Source organism: Carlito syrichta, unplaced genomic scaffold, assembly GCF_000164805.1.
Source record: "Carlito syrichta isolate Samal-C Ts95f unplaced genomic scaffold, Tarsius_syrichta-2.0.1 Scaffold314745, whole genome shotgun sequence".
Lineage (NCBI taxonomy): Eukaryota > Metazoa > Chordata > Mammalia > Primates > Tarsiidae > Carlito > Carlito syrichta.
Genome location: NW_007258841.1, coordinates 181,597 through 205,260, shown reverse-complemented (window position 1 = coordinate 205,260; position 23,664 = coordinate 181,597).

Sequence of the window (23,664 nt, the reverse complement as noted above, 5' to 3'; positions counted from 1 at the left end):
CAGAAAATGCTTTCCTGCCTCAAAACATATGCTTGTAAACCGTGCTTACATACCCTAGTGGGAAGCTCACTCTTCCAGGTGTTTGAACTTTAGCTCTGCATCTTTCAGGCTGTGTGATCTTGGGCCAGTGACCTAACCTCCCTGAGACTTGGCTTTCTCAGCTATGAAGTGGGAGAATAAAATTTACCTCTCTTGTGAATGTTGATGAAGATTAGATAAGACAATATAGATGAAACACCAGACATGGTTTCTGGTTCCAAGAAAGAACGTAGCATCACAATTCCTATTCCTGTGTTGGAGTGAGTCCTTGTCTTGCATATGGGCTTGGATGAGACCACCAGCTTTTCCAACTCAGACTTTGTAATCCTAAAACAGTTATGTTGGACCAACAATAATAGATTTTTCTGTCTTGGATAAATTTAGAGCAGCAGAAAATGCAAAAGAGACAAAGACTCCAGGATGTATCATGAAGAAGTTTTATTCTTTCTGTTGTTAATACATTCCTGATAGCCACTTGTTTCCTGGTTATTTGCCTCTTTGGCTCTGATTGGCCGGATTCCAGTACATTGAGTTTTTTACTGCACTTGGAAGCTATGTTATGAAGACCTTGAAGTCTCCACAAAAATGAAAACTTCCTTTTCTTCCCCTTTCTCCCCAGACTGTGGTGGCCAAAATGCTCCCTAGATTTGGAGGACTACTCTACTTTCAGAGGTTCTGCAGTGACGATTCCATCACCCTCTGTGGTCCCAGAACTTGGAGTATTTTGGCATCTAAACTGGAATGCGCTCCCTGGCCACTCACACTGAGAAGCGGTCCAGAAAAAATTCTGTGCTGCTTCTCGCCTCCTCAGTTTTGATTCAGCTCATTTGACTCTGCAGTCCTGAGATGGCTCACTTTTGCCTTTGACCAGTATCCTCGTCATTCAGCCCTCAGACTTGTCTGCCAATTGCCTTCCCCTTTTCTGACAATGTCACGCGTGCACACACAATTGCACAAACACACACCCATACATATTGTCTCCCTCCACCAAGGGCATTCTTATTGTGATTTATTCTCAACAGAGATTTGGGTTAAAAAGGTTTGAGACCCACAGTGTCTTTCATGACCCCAGGGCATGTGAAGGTGTTGTAAGGACACTGCGAACCAAAGAATCCATTTCTGTTCCCTGCGTGTCTGAAAGGATTTGGATAATCCTAGGGTGTCACAGCCTTGTTCTCTGCTCAGCATGGCAGGCCAAAATACACCCACACCAAGATAAAGGGTTCCTTTCTAGCCCTTGCAAGATTCTTAAAAGCCAGCCCGCCCGCCCAACCGCCACCAAATACAACTCCTCGACTTGATTACTTTCTTCCTTCTCTATATCTTTTGGAGGTATTATTGACTGTCCAAGATCAGTCCCAAAGCGCCTTTTCTTACTGGTCTGAGAGACCTTAGAACAGCACCCAGATGAAGCCCAAGAGCAGTAATCAGAGGCTAGAGTGCCATCTGCTGGCTACTTTTAGAAGACAACTTCCTGCTTCTCAGTTCACACCACTAAATGTTTCCCCCATTTCAAAGCTTCCAAAAGAGTTTGACGGTATAGCTTCAGGCGTAAGAACACATGATTTCTTATTGTATTAATATCCAATTATTCCACTATCAAAGACAGTCATCTAGAAATAAAGCCTTCTTCTTCCCCCCTTCTCCTCCTTTTTTTTTTTTTTTGTTATTTAAAGGCTAGATAATAATCTGGGAGAGATCGACTCTGCTTCTAATTGCTTTTATTATTGTCGTTCTTATTATTACTGCTATTGCTGTTATAGCTATATTAATCAATAATAACAAACTCTTTGAAACTTCAGTTTTACACACTTTTAATCCGGACTCCTAAATCAGCGTATCACGGTTTGCAAAAGGATTTATGATCCACGGCAAGTTTACAAGACCGTAACACAACAAAGGCAAACTAAATTAATAAATGGAAGAAAAACTGAAATGAATGAGCTCTTTTCCAAAGAATTAAGAATTCAGTTCATGCAGATATATTTTAAGACTAGGTTGATAGGTGTTTCACATGAAAATGAGCGTTTGTATTTAAGATCAAGTGGACTCCTTCTTTCCAGGCTATTATATTTTTTGTAGCCCATTAAAAACCAGAGGAAACACTGGAGGTTCCCCTTTTTAAATAATTCTGCCTCTTCTTAGAGAGAAAACAGAAAATCTCATGCCTGAATGTTCTTCTTTAGAGTCTATTTTGTTTCTATTCTTTCAGGTTTAAAAATTAGTGAATTTGCCAAAATTAATAGAGGGGAAAGGGACACTTTCCTTTAAAAGAACGAATGACACATTTTTATCTGCACTATTCCCCAGGAAGTGTGTCAATAACACAAAAATAAAATATCATCTTTCCAGTTGTATTATATGGAAGTTCTCCTAAATGGTCATCTATGCAAATGTGGACAATTATGTGAAAAACAACACAAACTGCATATGCACACATGCATGTTTTCTCCTGTAATGCCCAGAAGTAGCCACCCTGAAGAAGGTGTGCTCACTGGTTGGATAATGTATAAGCTTTCAACACAGGACAGGTCTTTGGGATTCTAAAAGTTTCTTTTGTTTGTGCTTTTGTTTTTACTCAAACTTTTTAGAGGCACCTACCAGCTCCAGATTCTTCTGGAAAGAGAGGATTTTGGTTAATATTTCCTAGTATTTTCAGCCCCTTCATTGATTTCCTTCCTTTCTAGTATTTTTAGTTCCTGAGATAAAACCTCATTTATAATAAAGTCAAAATCCCTGGAAAACATTTCGTCAATGAAACATCCAGCTTTACTGTTCATTATTTCATTGAATGAATGTTTTTTCCTTGAAAGATGGTCCAGCTCTGATTACTTAAAGATAGACACGAAACTAGAATTAGGTGGAGTTTTGTTCATTTTTAATATATGAAATTCTTACTTTAAAATGGTTGCAGTTTGCCATAATGTAGCCTATTTAAGGGCACAAATGCGCCAGGATCAAATCATTTACTTTAAGAACGAGAGTACATCAGCACCAGATTCAATTTGGGCAAATCCTAATTAAATGTCTCTCTTAACCTCTCTTTTTGTCATTCCAGGTTATTCATGATCCCTGATCTAAAATGTTGAAAATTTTAAGGCATGACCAAAAACTTTTCAAATGGATACTAGTTAAATAGGAAGTTCCATTTCTTTGCAGGGTCCTTCCGTTATTTCCCCAGAAATTTCAGGAGGTTTTCACAGTCATCATAGATTCAAGATACCAGCTGCTAATTTCAACACAATTTTCTGCCCTGTTTGAAAAGGCTTTTTGTTTGTTTGTTTGAATTTAGCAGGCTTGGGATGGAGAGAGCATGTGTGTATGAGCACGCGTGCGGAAAGATAGAGAAAAAGAGAAAGAACACGCAAATAGTTTTGCTTTGAAGTTCCTACATAATTACTGTTAAGATCTAGCAAAATGTACCGCAACAGCTCTCCTTGCTCAAATCTGATGAATGCAACGCAAGCAACATCCAGGAAGGTTTTCTAAAAGAGTGGATCAAATTAAGAACAAGAGCAAATGCCACCAAGGTAGACTAAGAGATGTTTTGGTTTCTGTTGTGGTTTACTTGTAAGGAGGTATTAGAAGGAAAGAGGGGGAAGGAAGGAAGGAAGGAAGGAAGGAAGGAAGGAAGGAAGGAAGGAAGGAAGGAAGGAAGGAAGGAAGGAAGGAAGGAAGGAAGGAAGGAAGGAAGGAAGGAAGGAAGGAAGGAAGGAAGGAAAAAGAAGAGACACAGCGACAGGGGTGTGAGCAGGGGACCTGTTTTATCTTTGTGGGGTTTCCTCTTCAAAGCCGAATGGCCTTGGTGCAGAAATTAAACATTCCATATGGAACCCAGAAAAAAAGAGGGAAGAAGAGTGAGTTTCCCCGTTTCATTTCCTTTGTTGGAATACTGATGTGGAACATCTAAAGAGAAAATGGTTGCAAGGCTGGCGATTTTTTTTTCCCCCCATTCTGTGTTGATCAGGCGAGCAGCCAGCCAGTTTGCAGCAAAAGTTCTTAATGTCACAGTGCCCCCTGGAGTATCGCCGGGAAGAGACCCTAAGGTCGACCTTTCACTTCCCCCAACCGGACGGGGTTTTTCTTACAATGAGGGGAGGAGGGGATAGGAAAAATTTTAAACAATCTCAGAACCTTTTGAAGAGCTGCCACTGGCCAGGAGAAGGGAGGATTTCGAGAAATAACTTCCGATTTATTTCAGATAGTTAGGAGAAGGAGGTCGTGGGGAATAAAAACCTTTCTCTTCATTTTTTTTTCCTTCCCCCCTAACCCCCTTAATCCTATTTTAGTTGAGGTCTGACCTTGGAAATTTCCAAAAGACTTTAATCTCCTGTACTCCAAATTGCTAAAGGGAGCTGAAAGAAAGAGTGTGTGCGTGCGAGTGAAGGTAGTTTAGAATTGTTTATTTATGAATGGTTTGGACTTTCCTGATAGTAAGAATGTTAACTAGTTTGTTAGGCGCTCTCCGTACATTTAAACCCCCTTTTCTTTTAATTCTCCCCCTTTTTCTTTCTTCAGACAAAACGCAATCATTAAAACTCAGCTGAGAAAAATGATCTTAAGCCTCCTGCCTCTGGGCAGATCTGACACACTCAAACGTTAATATTCTCAGATAGCTTGGAAATGCCATTTGGTGCTTTCTGTAACCCCACTGCTTGTCGCTACCCCCTCCGACTCTTCCAGAGAAAACAAATTACCTTCATGTTGAAAGAAGGGTTGGTGGGGGGGGAGGAGAAAAAACAAGAGAAAGAATCATTTCCATAAATATTTTCGAGATATAAAAGAAATCCAGGCACTGAACACGTTATGCAGATCTCAAATTTGGGGAGGTATGAACTCATTGAAATCATTAAGTATTTCATTTTTCAGATGAAAGGTTCTTATTCTGCATTACCGTGTAGAGTTCTGATGTAATTTGAAGTGTCGTTTTGGAGGGGTTTTGGTGATTAAGTCTTTTTCATTTCTCTCATTAAAGGGCCGATTTTCCTGATGTGGGTTATAACTTGGTTCCAATCTGAAATTTCACCCACCCAGCCCCCTCTATATTTATGGCTGATTTTTGAAAGAATAACAAATCCAGTTGTATACTTATTTTTTAACTGCTTTTGATTTTATTGAACTATGAAATGCAGAAACCACTCTGCTGTCATTCTCAGAAGTCCATTTTAAATCATGAGATACGTCAAGGTATAATTACTCATATTTAAAATGTTCTGTAATTAGAGGAAGAAAGAATAAGGGGAAAAATGGCGTACAAAAAAGAATATTGGAAGCAATTGACTCTCAAGAAATGTCTGTCTTTTATAAAGATTATAATTTCCCAGCAATTCTTTTAAGTTACTAAACCTCTTAAACATGAAAAACCGTAAAAAGTCCCCTCATCTCTACCACGCATACATGCACAGGGAAAAAAAAAAAAAAACTAAAGTCTTTTAAAAAGTGCATTTTTTAAAGACTTCAGAGGCGGAAATATTTCTCAGGAAATGTCAAACACAAACATCTACATAATATCTACATGAAATAATAAATCAAAATCATTTTTTTTCCCATCTGACAAAACACAATTAACGGGTTTAGAACATTGTTTGGGGAATTTTTTTAGCTCTCAAAAAAAGCCGTAATAGATGATGCTCTATTGGGAACGATAACATGTGTTTTCTTGTAACTTGGTGGGAAAAAATATTTTTGCTCTTTGTAAAGGAAATTAGATCTATATTTGGGGGGAAAGAATATAATGTTTCACTGTGATATGGTCCAACAAAAACCCAGGAAATTTAAAGTCCCACTGATGTTCGACTAAAAATTCACACCATTGTGTCCCTTTACTGACAGCAGATTTAGGAGCCCAGAATGTCTGGGTGAACCTCAGATTTTCTAACTTCCAGCCGCTCATGTCTAAACACCAAATTGTTGTTTAAACACTAGCCAGCCTTCGACCGGTGCCATTTTTTTCCCTTTCTTTTGTTTTCTCCTGTATATTTTATATCTTTGCTGGTCTTTGCTGCACATCACCTGAAATGTATCTATTGCATTTTGACACCAATGACGGATGGACTTTCTGGAGAAATTGAATTACTTTTTCAGTGAGAAGAATATTTAACAAGAGAGAAGAATCATAGAATCATAGGGATTCTGAGTAGAGAGGAAACCGGAGATATAGGACAAGAAAGAAAACACAGAAGAGATGAAAAGATGGAGAATTACGGTTGAGGGGACGTAGACCTGCCGATCGAGTTATTTTGGTCTATGCCTAGAAATAAATTAACTGTCAGGGAGTCATGCCTTTGTGAATATTTCAGCCACAAAATCAAATTATAGGACCCAACACACTGTCTGGAGCCCTTTCTAAATATTTAAACTCTCTAGTTCTACACCATTTGGGGATTCAAGATCATTAATTTACTACTGGATTCTTAATTACAACTAAGTAATGGAAAACTGAGCTTGTAGGTTTTACGGACGCTGCTTCTGTGCAAGTGATTGTTGGTACTAAAAGTTTAAACTTTAACTGCATTTTAAGTATTTGGGATTGGGACGAAACTATGAGTAGATGCTTTCAGCAGGTAAGTAGTTAGTTATTTGAAATGGGCTTTCTCTGTGAATTTCTGCATATTTTAAGGGTCCAGGGGAAAAAAACATTTTTTTTAGGCAGCTAATGTGAATTTCATTGAATTTTTCTGCACGCACCAATGTTAGGATATTTTGGCGAATGTAATTCTCCAACCCCTCTGTATGAAAGAAAAGAAACTCTTTCTTGAAGAGATTTAGAAAGGGGAAGCAAAATCCTTTTTAAAAGGCTTAGGGATGAGGGGAGGGGGCCGTGGGGGGCAAGCAGAGAATAAGTGGTAAGGGAGGCTTTATTTTGTAAAGCTCAAATTCCAAAGGACAGTCTATGTAAGAACTGAAACTAATTTACCTGAATCCCTTTGTCACTGCCTGGCTCTTGACTATTAAATGATTCTTTTCACTAGCCAATAAAACCCAATCAAAAGCATGTTTGGGTGGAGTGGTGGTGCCAGGCAATCCCCCCCAAATGAAAAGCCAACTTTCTATGTTGTGTTTGTTTTGGTTTCCCCCTAAGAGGATTTTCAGAAAATGGGTTGGGGTTTGGCCCATCCTCCTTGGACCCACTCCGATGGAGGAATATAGGGGACTGATTCGGTGTTGTCCACAAAGCTGAAATGTCCCTTCAGAATTACCCAAAAAGGAAAGAGAAAGTGCCTGCCCTGCCGCCAGGTCGACAAACCCATAGTTGTTTTGTCTTTGTTTCCCTCTCAAAGGCTGTTTTAAGATCCCTGCCAAGGCAAGGAACCGGGGAACTCTTTGTCACTCTTCAGAAGACAGCTCAGACTTTCTGCGCCTTTTTCGTATCCCTACACCAGTGGGTCTGTCCTTGACGATGTCAGAGAAGTTGTTTGCCAAAGATCTGGGAATCCTTAAATACAAGTTGCTATTTAAAAATAGAGATTAAAAAAAATACCATCATGACAGATGCTTCATTCCCTTTCTGATATCCTGTTGGTTTGAATATATGAGAGACGTGCACAACAGTGCTCGATAATTGGTGTTAATAAGTAAAAGTACCAAACGCAGAGCAGGCCTTCAATACTGAATATTTTACCTTGGTGAAGGTATCAAATTCTTTCTTCTCAGTCTTTAAACTAGGAGGGGTCCCCCTTCCCCCATTTTATCAAACAGAAGACAAAATGAAGATAAGAGAAGACTGCTCAGTAATTACCGTCCCTGGACATGCTTGAGTGAGGTTTTGAGATCTTATTCCAAGTCTCTTTTCTAGACAATGAAATGCACCCCATTGAAAAATGGATGAACTAAAGCTTTTCTCTGCTCTCCCGTCTAAATTGGATTGGTTACTCAATTTGACTGAGTGCTTAGAAATTAGTCAATAAAGCAACTAATTAATAATTTGACTGGAGGAAAAGTCAATTTCTCAGCTGCACACGGACACAAGTCGGGGGATGTCTTGAGGTCCCTCGCAACATGATTTCGGCAACACCTCGCCCCATTGGAAGTCTGCAGGCTCAGTTAAAAAGGTAATTCTGGGTTCTGTTCACTTTATATCAGGACATTTTCTTCCTAGTGGCACCGTATAGTGGAGGGTAGTTAATTTAAGATATAAGAATATATTCTCTATGATATTATATTTTTATAAACTGTATTACATAATAATAGCATGGTCTTATTATCATCATGATGTAGCAAGTATTTACTATGTGCTAGGCATTATTATGCTAAGTAAGCACTTTGAATATATTGTCTTAATTAATCCTGTGATCATGCAATGAGGTAGGTACTTTGATCCCCATTTTACAGGTAAGGTAACTGAGGCTCAGAGAGTTGAGCCACTAGCTAACCAAAATTATACAATAGTAGAGAAAATAACCAGAATTTGAACCCAGATTCAGAGATTACATACCCTGATTTCCAATTCTTATCTACCAGCATTGAAAAAAAATTAACAAAGGGACTTATTGCCAGTTTTTCTTCTGCATGGAGAAAACTGGGATCCCAGACTGATGTTAATTTGATCTGTGATCATGGACAAGGCATGTCTCTCTGAGCCTCAGTTTCCTTACCTGTCAAAATCAAGAAGGTCCACTAGCGGTGACTTCATAAAACAGTCTTATTATTTAACACTCCTGGTTATACCAAGAAACATATTTTTTCCTTTTTTTTGGATATATTAATTTTAAAGATGTAGGGTACAATTCAGGGTTAGGTATACAAGTGGTCATTGCACAGGTAAAGTTTGGACCTCTCTTTGGTCCCCGCTTCACCTGGTTTGAGATCATGTACCCTTATTGACGAAGTGTACCCCCCCTCACCTCCCCTGTCAGTTTCCCACTACTGTCAATCCCTTTCTTGTAGTCTTATGATAATTGTTCAGGGTCCACTTATGATTTTTGAAGAAAATATCAGACATTCTGATTGTACCTAAAAGATGATAAAACTTGGAAAAACACTAGAATCTTTTTAAAATCTAGAATGGACCTTAAGAGATCCTTTGAAAGGCTTCACAATTTAATTGTTAAGAATAAAACCAGCCTGGGTTTGATTCAGGCTCTACAACTTTCTGGGAAAATGGGATCTCACTGCTCTAAGCCTCAGTTTCCTTATCTGTACAACTGAAATAAGAGTATTAAGAATACACCCAGCCAGGCTCGGTGGCTCAGCCTGTAATCCTGCACCTTTGGGAGGCTGAGGTGAGTGGATTGCCTGAGCCCGCGAGTGGATTGTCGAGACCCACCTGGGCAGCGAGACCTCATCTATACAATAAATCAAAAAATCAGCTGGGTGTGGTAGCACATGCCTGTAATTCCAGCTACTCGGAAGGCTGAGGTGGAAGGATCGCCAAAGCCCAGCAGGTCAAGGCTGCGGTGGCCGGGAGCGGCCACTGAACTCCAGTCTGGGCGACCGAGTGAGACTCCAACTCAAAAAAAAAAAAAAGAAAAAGAATACACCCATCTGTGATTTATTTCAGCAGTGTTGTGTAGCTCTTGTTGTAAAGATAACTCTCTTGTCTCTGTGGTTAGATGTCTTTTATTTTAATTTTTGTGTGACTATTGTCAATGGTATTTGTGTGGGTGTGGCTATTGCAAATGGGACTGCCTCCTTGATTTAGTTCTCAGCCTGAACATTATTGGTGTATAGAGATGCCACTGACTTTTGAATGTTGATTTTGTATCCTGAAACTTTACTAAAGTTGTGTGTCAGGTCTAGGGGTCTTTCAGAAAAATCTTTAGGCTTTTCTAGGTATAGAATCAGATCATCAGTGAGGAGAGATAACCTGACTCCCTATTTAACTATTTAGATACCTTTTATTGCTTTCTCTTTCTTGGTTGTTCTGGTTAGAACTTCTGGTACCCCCCAATCTAAAATAAATTTTAAAATAATGACAACAACAATACATACCTCATAGTGTTATTGTAGGATTAAATGAGAAGATGCTTATGCTGTGAGCCACAAAGTGTCTGTACTGTAGTGCTCAGGAGGTGGTATTTAGAATAAGAATGATGGTGATGGAGTTTCTTATGAGGGTGATGACAATGGAGCCGATGGAGACTGATAATGCTGGTAGCATTGATGTGATGATACGGTGATTGTGATGACGGTGACCATGGTAATGATTTGGATAGTGAAGGGGATGGTGGTAATGGTTTGTAGATGAGAAAATTGAGGCTCCAAAGTCATATGCTAATAACCAGCCTGGCTGAGAGTGGAAATCTATTTTCTGGTGCTGGCCCATTGCTTTTTCCATTGCCCCATGCTAAAAATAAGTAGAGGAGGATTTAGCTGAAGGGAATGGGAACTGCAGGTCAGAACTGAGAACCAGCAACCTCAATCTGTCTCCCACTCCCAGCTCATTTTACAATGCCAGAGAAATCATTTTGTCCTCAAAAGACCTCATGTACTGCCTTTTAGGGAGGAGCCCACCTTTTGACGCTAAAATGAGAAGTAAGGAAAGAAGGTGAGTTGGGGGAAGCTGCTCTTTAACCTGTGAGTAGCTCCCAGTAATTCGGATACAGCTGATCCCACACGGCATTTTGAGAAATTCTCCCCAGGGGAATTGATTCACTTTCTGGTTTCAGCCCAAGAGACAAAATAATCTATTGAATTTGTCCATTTCATTTTCCAGATGGGGCTAAGTGGTCCCTCAAGGGGCTTGTGATCAAATCCGTGAGAAACAAGAATTAAAGAAAAAAAAAGAAGAAGAAGAGAGAGAGAGAGAGAGAGAGAGAGAGAAAGACATAGATGTTTCATGCCAAGCAGTAACAGCAGAATTGACATTTTAGGTCAGCACAGATTCCCAAAGAGCACTGAGTTTTCCTAATAATGATAGAGAACTTGGTTTTAGAATTCAAAGAGCCATCCCATCAGGGACAGCTGCCCCAAGAGCGCAGGGCTAGCAAATAGGAAGAACAGGTAATACTGTTTCCACTAAGGTATCCATGGCAGACATTGCCAATGGATAGTGACATTCTCCACCAAGCCCAAAGTAACTTCTCTGCACCTCTCAATCCTAGTGCTCCAAGCAGCCATGAGCAATCCATCAGAGCGGGCACAGGAATGGAAACTATTTCCACTTGGCATGTGGGTGCATGACCAGTAAATGATTCATAAGGTCTTATGCTTGTTGAAAATGCCAGTAAGTAACTAGGTCAGGGGATGGGTTGTGATGTCACATAAAAAAACATGTAGCAGCAGTAGCAGGGATTTGGGCTTCCTAGCCTAGTAATGTCCCAGACATTGTGAATGATATCTCATTCATTCACTCACTCCTTCATTTGTTTGTTTATTCACTTCCTCACTCTGTCACCCCCTCATTCTCTCGGTTATTCATTTTAAAATCCAACGAAGATTTACTAATTGTGCATTTTATGTACCAGACACTATCCTGGATGCAGAAGATTTAAAAGTGAAAAAGACAGACCCAGCTCCTATCTTCATGGAGCTTATAGTCTCAGGCAAAAAGAAAAGCTAAATTTAACTGTTACACAATTATCTATTTTCAACTGTGATGATTGCAACAAAGAAGAAGTACTGGATGTTTTGCGGGCATAGACCAGGGACTTGGCTTAGTCTAGTAGGGAAAGATGGGGGTAAAGGAATCAAGAAAGTCTTCCCAGAGGGAAGAATATTTAAGCTGGACACTGAAGGAAGGGGTAAAGATGAGGAAAGAGTTTCCAGGTGGAAGGAATGGCTTCTGCAAAGGCTTAGTGGTAGGAAATACACAACACATCACTGAAAGCCTGAGGAAGTCAGTAGGGATGAAAGTCCAGAGAGAGTGGGAAGGAGTGATCTGAGATGCTACAGAGGTGGGCAGAGGGCAGTGTCCCCTCTCAAACATGAGTTCAAGTGTGACCCTTACCTGCTAAAACCCTTCAGTGGATGCCGCCTGCCCTCACAGTAAACTTTAAACTCCTCACCATGCTCTGGTCCCGGTCACTTCCCAGCCTTATCCTAAGGCACCCTTTCTCACGGAAGACATTCAACCCAGACTAAACATCCAGGTTCTCGAAGGGGAAACACTCACACATAAGCCCCGTAAGAGCAGACACTAAGTCAGCTTTGTTTCCTGCTGCATCCTCAGTGCCCAGGGTCCTTGGCACAATGCCAGGCATAGAAGATTAACTTGAAAAATATTGTAATTGTACAAATGAGTTGTTTTTTTACCCCTGCCTTGGCACAGTGCCTAGCACAAGGTACTGTAGGTTTAAATATTGAAAGAGAAGAAGGAGAAAAGAAGGGAGGAAAGGAGGGAAGGAAGGAAGGAAGGGAGGAAGAAGAAAAGGAAGAAGGGAAAGAGGAAGGGAAGACGAAGGGAGGTAGGAAGTGAAAAGAAAACAACCTATATGGGTATTGGGAAAAGCTTTTGCCATTAACCAAGGTTTTCACATCTCTAATTTCCATACAAAAAAAACCCCAATCATCCTAAACTATTTCCAAGAACAAAGTATATCTTTTAAAAAAAATTGTACTCTCGCACCTTTGGAGGCTGAGGTGAGTGGATTGATTGAGCCCGTGGGTTCGAGGCCCGCCTGGGCAGATGAGACCTCATCTCTACAATAAATCAAAAAAAATTAGCCGGGTGTGGTAGCACGTGCCTGTAGTTCCAGCTACTTGGAAGGCTGAGACAGAAGGATCGCCAGAGCCCAGCAGGTCGAGGCTGCGGTGGCTGGGAGTGGCCACGGCACTCCAGTCTGGGTGACAGAGTGAGACTCCAACTAAAAAAAAAAAATTGTATGCACCAGCCTGGAAATGCAGGGTCCAGCAGCAAGGAGAAGGAGGCCTGACTCTCTGTGAGATGGGCGTGGCCCGTTTGGATGCTTCCAGCCAAAAAGCATTTTTGTGGCCTCATAATTCCTGAAAGCTCTTGGCGAAAGCTAACTGGCTCTAGGCTCAGTCTCCTGCAAAAACCCGTCTTTGCAGTTCCTCAGTACAACCTCATGCAAGCAGGTCAAGCTATCTGTTGGGCCTCAGTTTCTCCACCTGTGAAATGAAGCCATTGGATTAGATCATTTATAATCTGACCCTAACACTGTGAGTCTTTCTCAGGTTTCCTTTTCAGAATCCCTTCCTATCAGCCCACATCAGTCCTAATTATTATTATTATCATTATTATTACCATATAATAGTAATTAGACCAGCTACCACTTATTGAAGCACTTTTTATTTGATCGTTGTAACCATCACATAAGGATCTCTATGGTGTCTATTTTTACATAAGAAACTGAAGTTCAGAGAGGTTATGTATCTTGCCCAAAGTGACACAGCCTGTAAGTAGAAAAGCTAGGATTTGATCCCAGACATGTCTGAGCCCAAAACTCACGGTCCTCAAACCTCTATGCCCTGCTTTAGCAGGTGTTGGCAGAGCTGGTGTTGATGGAGCACAAACACAAGCCTGGATTCCCTAGTCCTCGTGGGAGGCAGAGAGAAAACAGGAAGGGGAATGTTTGTGGTGATAACATCATTATTATTATCTGCCCAGCCTTCCTCCTACCATTTTTCTGGTAAAAGTGACCCTCACACTTAGAGTTTGGAAGTATGTTCCTCCCCAGCTCTATGCGGTTCTGATGGACCCACTCATCATAGAAACCACAATGACAAGTCACGTGTGACCTGGGTCACGTGACCCAAGCCTGCACAATCATAGTATAGGTCACCATCTCCTGGCCACAACAATTGGTTCAGGTAGTGATGTGACCCAAGACAGGCCAATCAGAGCCCTTCCGTGCTCTGAAGTGGAGAAGAAGAGGCTTTCTCTTTCCACTAAGGTTGCTAAATGGAGGTGATAGAAATTTAGAGTTTCCTGTGACCTCACCCACTGCCACCTCATCCACTGTTCCATGGAAAACAAACCCCCAGCATAGGGGAGACTGTGGACAACAGATGAGAAGTAGAGATGGGAGGGGGAGAGAGGAAGAAAGGGAGAGAGGGAGCCCTCAACCCCAGGACAGGCTTCTGAAACAACCCCACGCCTGTCCTTAATCCCACCAGTGATTAAGCCAATAAGGATTTGAACTGGGATTCTGTCACTTGCAGTCCACGGAGCTCTGATGAATCATTTTTTGACTGACACTACACAATTGTGACCATAGTCTTAACACACACGCGCGCGCACGCGCGTATCTACTAAGAACTGTGAAACACATCTGGAAAAAGGGTATTAGGGAGAAAGAGAGGAGAAACATTGAGAGAAAAGAGAAGATTGCCACCTTCTCATCCAGTCCCATCTCAGTCTGTGACCCATATGGTGGTTCATGCATTGATGCAGTTTGGGCTTGAATTTCCCCAGGATATAATGGCTATTCTTTACCAAACAGCTACTACTTTTCTAATATGTTTTAGCTCATTTAGACTTCATGACAACCTTGTAAAATAGAGTAGATATGTCCATTTTTCGGGGGAGAAAATTGAGGCATAGAGTAATGAAGTTGCCGTAATGAAATAAGTGACAGAACCTGGTGTTTTAAACCCAGATCTGCGTAACTTCACGTCTCTCCTCTTTAAAAAGCTACAGCACACTGTCTCCCCCATCAATGACACATTGAGATGGAGACCTGTATCTTTCATGGAGTTTTCCTTCTTCTCTTCCAGCTCTGGTCATCAAGGAGGTTGCCTAAGCCCAGAAGGTCTGGAGTTAACCCTTAAGCACATTCTGATGTGTAGAGATGTTTCTTCTCAGACTTGTAGGGAAAGCTTGATCCTGAAATAAAATACCTCCAGGAAATGGCTGCTCGTGTCCAGCCGGCTGGCTTCATTCCAGTAGCCAAAACCTCTGTGTACGGAGGCCAGGCCGTTAGCGACATCCGGCCACTTGTTAGTACAAAGGCAAAGATATGAAAATAAGGGTGTCTGATAGGTATAATATAAAGCAGGGCAGAGGCCTTTGAAATCAGAGAGGATGAGGAAAATGACAGATAATACGCTCATCACTTACACGTCTTTGAACCCCCAATCTAAGAGTACTTTTAAACATACTCTGAGTGTTACTTTTCATCCTAGGAGAGAAGGAGTTTCTGATGACTCTGGTTTCCAGATTGGTTCCAGGTTGGTTTCTGGGTCAAGAAAAAGAGTAAAACGGGAATTAGGAGTCAGTGAACACTTCTGTTGTTCTCATAGTAATCTGTACTTAGGCTGTCTATTCAGCCAGAGTTTATTGAGCATCTACGATGGACCAGATACTGTTCTAAGCACAGCTGTGAATGAGGCAGGCTTTTCAAAGCCATCTCTCTGCCCCATAGACCTGATCATGTCCTGCTCTTGCCTCCGTTCAATGGCTTCCCATTGACCACAAGATCAAGTCTAAAGAACTCAACATGTTGAACAAGGTCATCTATTATCTAGCCTCTTTGATTTTATCTCTTTATTTGACTTGTCCCCCCACCCATCCCACCCCGTTTCCATCCCTTCTGATCTATGCTGCGGCTGCACCAAAATGTTTTCCACTTCTCCTAGCACCCAGGCATTATGGCCTGCTGCCCCTGCTCCCTGGAGGAGTCTGACAACACCACATCATTCTCTTGCCCCCTCATGTCCTGCCGCGCTTACTCAACCTTCAGCGTAGAAATCACTTCTCCAGGAATCTTTCTTAATCCTCACCTTCTCCAACAGTGTTAAGCATCTATAAATGATACTATTGTTTTGTAATACTCACACCCCCCTTCCTCTTTTTTAACAAAAGAAAATCTCTCTTCCTTTGGAGAACGCATTCAATGGAGTTCAGGTGGGGCTCTCCTGGGATCCCTAGCCCAGCCACAGGTGACTCCAGACTAGACAGTCTCTGAGCTGACTGTCACCAAAGCCCCATTGGTCTTCGAGTGCCACGAGAGAAGGACCTGCCTTTTTGCTTCACTGTTCTGACCTCAGCACCTGACACATGGGTAATTCACCAGGTAGACTATCTACAAATATATTTTGAATAAAGAGAATCTAAAAATTGCTTTCAAGTTTGATCAGGCTAAAAAGAGTTGAGGCCTCACCTACTAAAAAATTCTTATTTTAGTTCACAGAGGTTCAGTTTAGGGTGACCTGGGTTCAAATCCTAGCTTTGCCATCTAAGAACCTGGTGGTCTTGGGCAAGTTGCTTAACCTCTCCAAAGTTCAGATGAGACATAAAATACTTAGAGCAAGGGTTGGTTGGCACACAGGGAGGATCAGTACATATTAGCAGTTTCTGAGGTCTTATGTAAATTAAGGAAACAGCATCCTGGTTAGTAGACACTGCATGAGGCGGCAGAAAGTGCACTGCACCAGGAGAGTGGAGACTTGGAGGGAGGCCTGGCTGTCATTTACCAGCAGCATGCCCTTGGGCAAGTCACTCACCCTCCTGAGTCTCACTTTCTTCATGTACCAGATGCAGATAATAACATCTCCCGAGCCTGACTTGTGGGGTTGTTTTGAAGATGCAGATGAGATTGTAAAAGTAGAGGATTTGAAAAGCACAAAATGCTGAATATGTGGATTTTTTTTACAAAATTACTACTATCTGACAGCAATCCTAAATCTAAATTCCTATGTTTTGCTCTTCCCAGTCACAGATATGAGTCTATTTGGCTTCTGGATCATTGATGTATGAGTCAGGATAGGTTTTCTGCTGTAACAAACAGCCGCCATGTCTAAGCAACTTACAGTAAAAGTGCATCTGTCACTCACATCATGGTCACCCTGGCAAGGGTGGAGGTGAGAGGACCCTGCTCCCTGTAGCCTTTCAGAGACCCCCATCTTCTCCATCTTGGTATGGTCATCAGTTCCAGTACTTGATCGTCAAGGTTTCCATGAAAAGTGAAGAGAGTGGCAACAGCAGGGCTCAGCAAATCACAACGTGTGAACCAAATCCAGTCCCCCACCTCTTTATGCAAATTAAGTTTGTTCATTTGTTTTTTGTTATTGTTTTTGTCAGAGTCCCACTCTGTTGCCCAGTCTGGAGTGCAGTGGCACAATAACCGCTCACCACAACCTCAAACTCCTGGTCTGAAATGATCCTCCCACCTCACCCACCCAAGTACAAGCAGCTAGGATTACAGGCATGCCACCACATCCAGCTAATTTTTTTTTTGTAGACACAAGATCTCATTATGTTTGTTGCCCAGGTTGGGGCGCAGGCAATCCTCCTGCCTCTGCCTCCTAAAGTGCTGGGATTATAGGCATGAGCCGCCACACCAAGCCTGTAAATAAAGTTTTATTAGAACACAACCATGCTCATTCATTTACAAATTAACTATGGCTTTATTTTTGCAACAGTGGTAGAATTGAGGAGTTGTGATAGAGACCTCATGGCCCCAAAAGCCAAAAATATTTACAATCATTACAGAAAATGTTTGCTGGTCCTTGAACTAGAAGACCACACTGGGGTTTTATGGCCTAGTTGAAAAGGAGCATACATCACTTTTATCCATATCCCCTTGGCCAGAACTCAGGAACATAGCCTCAACTGTAAAGAAGGCTGGGAAATGTAGTTTTTCCATGTTCCAAGAGGAAAATGAAGCAGAGTTCGGTGTCAGGTGGTACTATCTCTGCCATAATCTTATAATAAACAAATATATTTTGAGCACCATTTAAGTCCATGGCTCAGAAGGTGAATTGGACAGGTATGCATTACCAAGGAGCTCACCCAGACTGAAGAAGGTGGATAGATAACTAGACAGTGATGATAACAGTAACAAGAGCAGTCAAAAGTCATCAAGCCTTTATCACACGGTGGCACTTGCTAAACTTAATGCATATCATCTCATTTAATTGGCATGAAAACCCTAAGAGGTCAGACCGATTTTCCCTATTTTCAAATAAGAAAACTGAGTCACACAGTTGGCAATTGGTTAAAAAAGAAATCAGAATTGAAACCCAAATCTGTCTAACTCTAGCAACTGAACTCTTAAGTGCTTTGTTAAACAGCTACTCTAAGTATGATTCTGCATGGTACTGTACCCCAGAGATATGCTCAGGGTCCCAGTCTCTGCCAGGATCCCCTCACAAAACAGGTGGAAACTTGAAAAAAGTTTACCTGGAAAGTTTAATGAAGGGACTCTTTGCAGAGGTGTGGCAGGATTAAGGTCACCAGGAAGGTTTAGTGATGCTTCCTCGAATTAGCTATAGTTCTGAGCTGTTGCTACCCCTATGCTTAAAGGAGCAGGGGTTAGGATGATGCTACTGGAGCTTGATAAATACAGGCTCTCTAGAAGTGGGAAGGCAGCCATTGCTAGAATCATGGTAAGGCAGGGAGTGAGAAGGGGAATAAATACCTTGGCCTGTCTCTCTCTCCCTCACCCCCTTAGTCCCCTGCTGGTGCCTCCCATTGTCCAAGTCCAACAGGAAGTGAGCTCCGAGCAGTACAAAAGAGTGGGCAGGAAGGAGAAGGACAAATAAGAAATAGCCACTATAGTCGCCACAGTAGACTTGAGAATGGCTTTCAAAGAAGTCCTAGAGCCTGGCTCGGTGGCTCAGCCTGTAATCCCGCGCCTTGGGAGACTGAGGTGAGTGGATTGCCTGAGCCCGCGGGTTCGAGACCCACCTGGGCACTTGGCGAGACCTCATCTCTACAATAAATCAAAAACTAGCCGGGCGTGGTAGCACACGCCTGTAGTTCCAGCTACTTGGAAGGCTGAGGCGGAAGGATCGCCGGAGCCCAGCAGGTTGAGGCTGCGGTGACCGGGAGCGGCCACTGCACTCCAGTCTGGGTGACACAGTGAGACGCCAACTCAAAAAAAAAACCAAACAAGAAGTCCTAGAAAATTATATATGCCTTTGGATACTTATTTATGAGCATAAGTATCACAGTCATGGACTGGCTAACACATCCTAAACAATCTCACTAACTTACAGGACATTCTCTTTTATATTGTGAGTGAAGGTTCTGTTGAATCAGAGGGCAGGGACAGTCAACTGCTTGAAATATTTTACTCACCCACCATCTTTCATCGGTTTCTTTTTTTTCTTTCCCTAGAACAAGCTGGAAAGACAAGAACAGAAGTGGTGCTAGGCATGGATTTTCTCCCATTTGGTAGTGTGTTAGTCTGAAAAACTAGCAAACCTCCAACTTCAGTATCAAATTGAGAAACTCCCAGTGTGGTCATTCCCCCTGGATTTTTTTATTCAAGTCCTGCTAACTACCACCCACTTTCACGGGTCTGGCCAATGGGGAACAGCTTCCTAGTGTGGCTTTTTCAGTCACTGCTGCTTCCACAGCCCTCGGGTCCTTCTTCCTTTTCCAAAGAGTTGGCAGCTGGACATCAATTGCTCATTCAAAGAAGACCCATCCCTATGGCCTTTGACCAAGCAGTCCTGCATGGAGAACTAAGTGCTCAGTGAAAGGTTCATTTTTCAACCTCGCCCCAGCTAGCCAGGAGTTTCCTATGATGCCTTAAAGGACATCAGTTAGCAACATCCTCTGCCCTGCTGTATGTATCTGTGGATCAGGCTGGGTTGAAACTGCTAAAGTAAAGCACAAACGAATGACTGCTGGTTATTTCCACTTTGTGGGATTTAACATGCTCATCTTTGCCATTCTCTTCTCGTGGGATTTGGTTTAGCAGACTGCTTTAATTACTCAAACACTCCAAAACATTGGTGGAGTTTCCTAGGGCAAGCATTGTTCCTGAATGGGATGACCAAAAATAAGGCTATTTTTAGGCAAGGAAACTGGCTCACTTTCTCTCTGTCACATCCAATCAGTTTCCTTCACCAACCAAAATGTAGCACTGAATGTACCAGACACAACTGCTTGGTGTCCACCTGTGATCTGAAGTCCTGTTGGTAATGCAGACAACTGGTAGGTAAGAGCATGAACTTTAGAATCAGAAAAACCAGCTGTGGACCCTTGGGGCAGCTGTCTGAATTCATAATGTTGGTTTCCTAAAGGTAAAACAAAGGCCCGTAGTCGCACTAGCTTGTGACCTAATTGTTCTAGTTGGTGCTCTCCTGAAAGCACCGTCTTAGTTATAAACCTATGTGCAGGTGATTTATTCAGAAGATTATATCAAGAGGCAGGAGTGAGCAAATGAGGAAGAAAAAAGGAGCTATGTTGTGACCGTATTATCAAGGTCACTACCATAAGCAGTGATTTTGATTTTGCAGGGATCTTCAGAGAAGTACACAGAATTCCTCCTAGAACTATACCCCTGGAGGACCGGAGACCGGAGCGTTTATTCTGCTTGTCCCTCTATGTGTAGATAGAGCTTAGGTGGCAACTAGCATGTTCTCAGGGCATCAAAGAAGACCCTGGGACAAATGTAGAAACACTAAGTGATCGAGGCTGTCAATTAAAGGTTAAGTCTAAATTCACAAGAAATGATCCATGGCTGCTGAGGCTGAAGTCAGAATTGACTGGAGATACAAAGCAGGAAACTGTGGCCTCTGTGACACCTGCCTAGAATTCTAAAAAAATAACTGAAATGAGCACAGTAGACAGTAGGCAGTAAGCACTCAATAAATAACAGCTACAAGTGGGAGTGTCAAGCAACTTGGTAAGTACGACATGGTCAATTCAAACTAATGAACGGGTTTTCGCTTGTGTGCCAACCCTGATCAATCAGGAGTGGCTGCACTGTTGCAGCAAGGATTCTGAGACACCATCTGAGCTCAGTGAGAAGAAATGCAGTGATGGATTATTGATGTCTGCCATGAGAATGGGGTGGGGAGCGGTGGTATGTGAAATGCTAATCTTGTATGGCCATTTTTGGAAAATCTGTAAAATAAGAACAACATCACTCGACATTCTTGCTTCACAGGAAGACTTTGAAATTATGAGAGATTGCCCTCCTCTCCACTCTGTGGTATTCTTCTGAAAACACTGTGGGAGTAAAGTGGTTCTCTCAGCAGACAAACTTGGTTCTCTTTTTTGCTACTTAAGGAGGCTGATTGATGGGCCAGGGCAATCTTTTTTTTTTTTAATCTTGGATTTTTTCATGGTAAAATAACATCGTGAATTCCTTTGTGGACCCTCCAAACACTCAGTCCATCTAGTTTGGGAAGGATTAGTGACCAACATTGCTCCCGGAATGGAACTTTTATTGGTCTAAGCCAATAATCAGCAAAGTACTGGCCTATGGGCAAGTCACCTGTTTTTATAAATAAAGTTTTATTAAAGCACAGCCATGTCAATTCATTTACATATCACCTATGACTGTTTAATGCTCTAACAGCAGAATTGAGTAGTTGTGATAGAGATCATATGGTTCACAGCCTAAACTATTTGTTGTATTACCTGACCCACTAAGAAAAAGTTTGCCAGTCCCTAGTCTAAACTATTCAGACTGTTTCCTGGGTATCATGATGGGCTCATACATAAAATTTAACCCAAATCAGGCCAATGAAGCTCAACGCTCTCTTTTCATCTGGACATGAGGCTGAGGGAATGTGAGGTCTGGACCCCTTGCAGCCATTTTGCAGTTATGAGGAAAAATTAATCTCTTCCTGTCAAGGATCAAGAAGAGAGGACAAGACATACACACAAGTGAAGCCATAAGAATAACAGAAACACAAGGCTTAGGAGAGGGTGTAGATAAACAATGTTTAGAAGAGGCTTCAGGGAGATGGTGTGATTGAGGCTGGACCTAAGGATTAGTAGAATTTGAATATCAGGACAAAAAAAAAGAAGGCATTTGATGTGTGGAGGGGACACAGCCCAAACCAAGACATAGCTAAGAGTGAGAAAGGAGAGCTTTCCTGGAGAGGAAACTCTATTTCCCACAAGTCAGATTTGAAACCACATTCAGCGTCTATGAGACCCCTCTTTTATACCTCAGACTAGATGTTCTCCAAAACTTAAATGATAGAAACGGAAAAGATTCTTAGACATAAAACACTAGCATCACCAACAACAATGTAACACGGCAGCCCAACATGACCTGGCGTTCATGGGTTTTTCTCTGGGAATGGGGGGAGGATTGCATTCCCCAACGGGCAGCATTACTGGACACACAGCAGGCACCAGGCACTGTGCTTACTTAATTTCCTAATAGTCTTCTGAGTTGCTTCCTGCTCTTATACCCCTTTCCCTGAGGCAGACACTGAGGTTTAGACAAGTTCCCTCATGAGCCCACCCAGCTGGCACGTTGCAGGGATCTGGACCAAGCTTTCTGCCACATCACTTCCTTGTGAAGGAAGTGATGGAAATCCCCATAGCTCTCGAGTTCTTCCCCCTCCACTGCATCCCTCTCTGCCTCTTTGACTCATGTGATCGTGGGGAGCTGGGTGGTGACATTCAGTTTACCTAGCCACAGCTCAGGTATAGGAATTCCCACGCCTGCGATGTTTCTCTTATAAGAACCAGGTGGGAGAGAGGTCAGGGGACAGTCCAGCATACCCAAGGGGATGGAAGGCACCTGAATGAACACCTTATCCTGGCCCCTCATTCCCAGAATAAAAACCCAGACTCATCACCATGGTCTATGACCCCCAGTGGCCTGGCCCCTTGCCCACCTGTCCCGTCCCACCTCACATCACGCTGCACCACACCTTCATGCTTCACCTGCTCTGGGCTGCCTTCATTTTCTCCAACATCCCATGCTGTAAACCACCCCAGAGTCTTCGCATAAGCCTGGAAAGTCCGCCTTACAGTTAACTCCTGTGTATTTTCCCGATTGCATCTAACTTCGCTTCATTGGGGGAACCATGGTTAACATCGCCCCAGGCTGGATCAAGGACCCCTTCCACACACCCTGATATTCCCTGTGCTTGTCCTTTCTGGAACTTATCATCCCTGTATTTAAATAATTGCTTGAGTTCCAGTTTTAATACCAACTTTCTCCTCTAGAACATAACCTTCATGCGGTCCAAATTCCTGGAACCTAGTATTCCATGGAGAAGTCGTGTCCAATCCAGGTTCCATATTCAGGGGGCTATAAAAAAGAAGAGGAAGTGTCTTCCTATCACCGAGCAAGTTCTCCAACTCTCACTCTGAGATTTGGGATGAAGGAGGAGGGAAAAGGTGGCAGGATGGAGGGAAGAGTGAAGGGAGAAAAGAGATCGGGAGAGGAGGGTATCAGTATGGAAGTAGGGAGAGCTCAGGAGAGCCATCAGCCCCAGTTCACTGGCCACTGGGGCACCTGGGGCAAGTTCCCTCACTTGGGTCTCCATCTCCCCAACTGGCTGGGGTGCCTTTCCTGGCAACCTCACCCTCGACTTCTCCAGCTGGCTCTTACCCATCATCACACCCCAGCTTAGATATCACTGGCTCCAGGCACACCCCTCCTCCCCAATCCCCTGACTCCTTGCATAGATCACCCTGAGCCCTAATGGTCTCCTGGAATGCCATGAATCCCATGAGGCCTCATGAATTCATGAGGCCATGAATCCCATGAGGCCAGGGGCCTTATCTCCTCTTCTGTGTGTCCAACACCCACCCTAGTACCAGGCAGAGAAGACTTTCAATGGAGATTTTCAAGTGAACAAAAGATCCAAGCAAAACAGGGAAGGCAGAGACAAGGGTGAAAGCCATGCTCTTCAGTAACTTTCACCCACTTGCTAATGGACAGACATGCATCCAGACTTACAAACAAAGGAGAGCATGACTCACTGTATAAACATGTTGTATTCTCCAGGCTCTGTGCTTGGTGCCCTTGCTTACCCATTTCTTGTATTCATAATTTTGTGTTCATATCATTAACA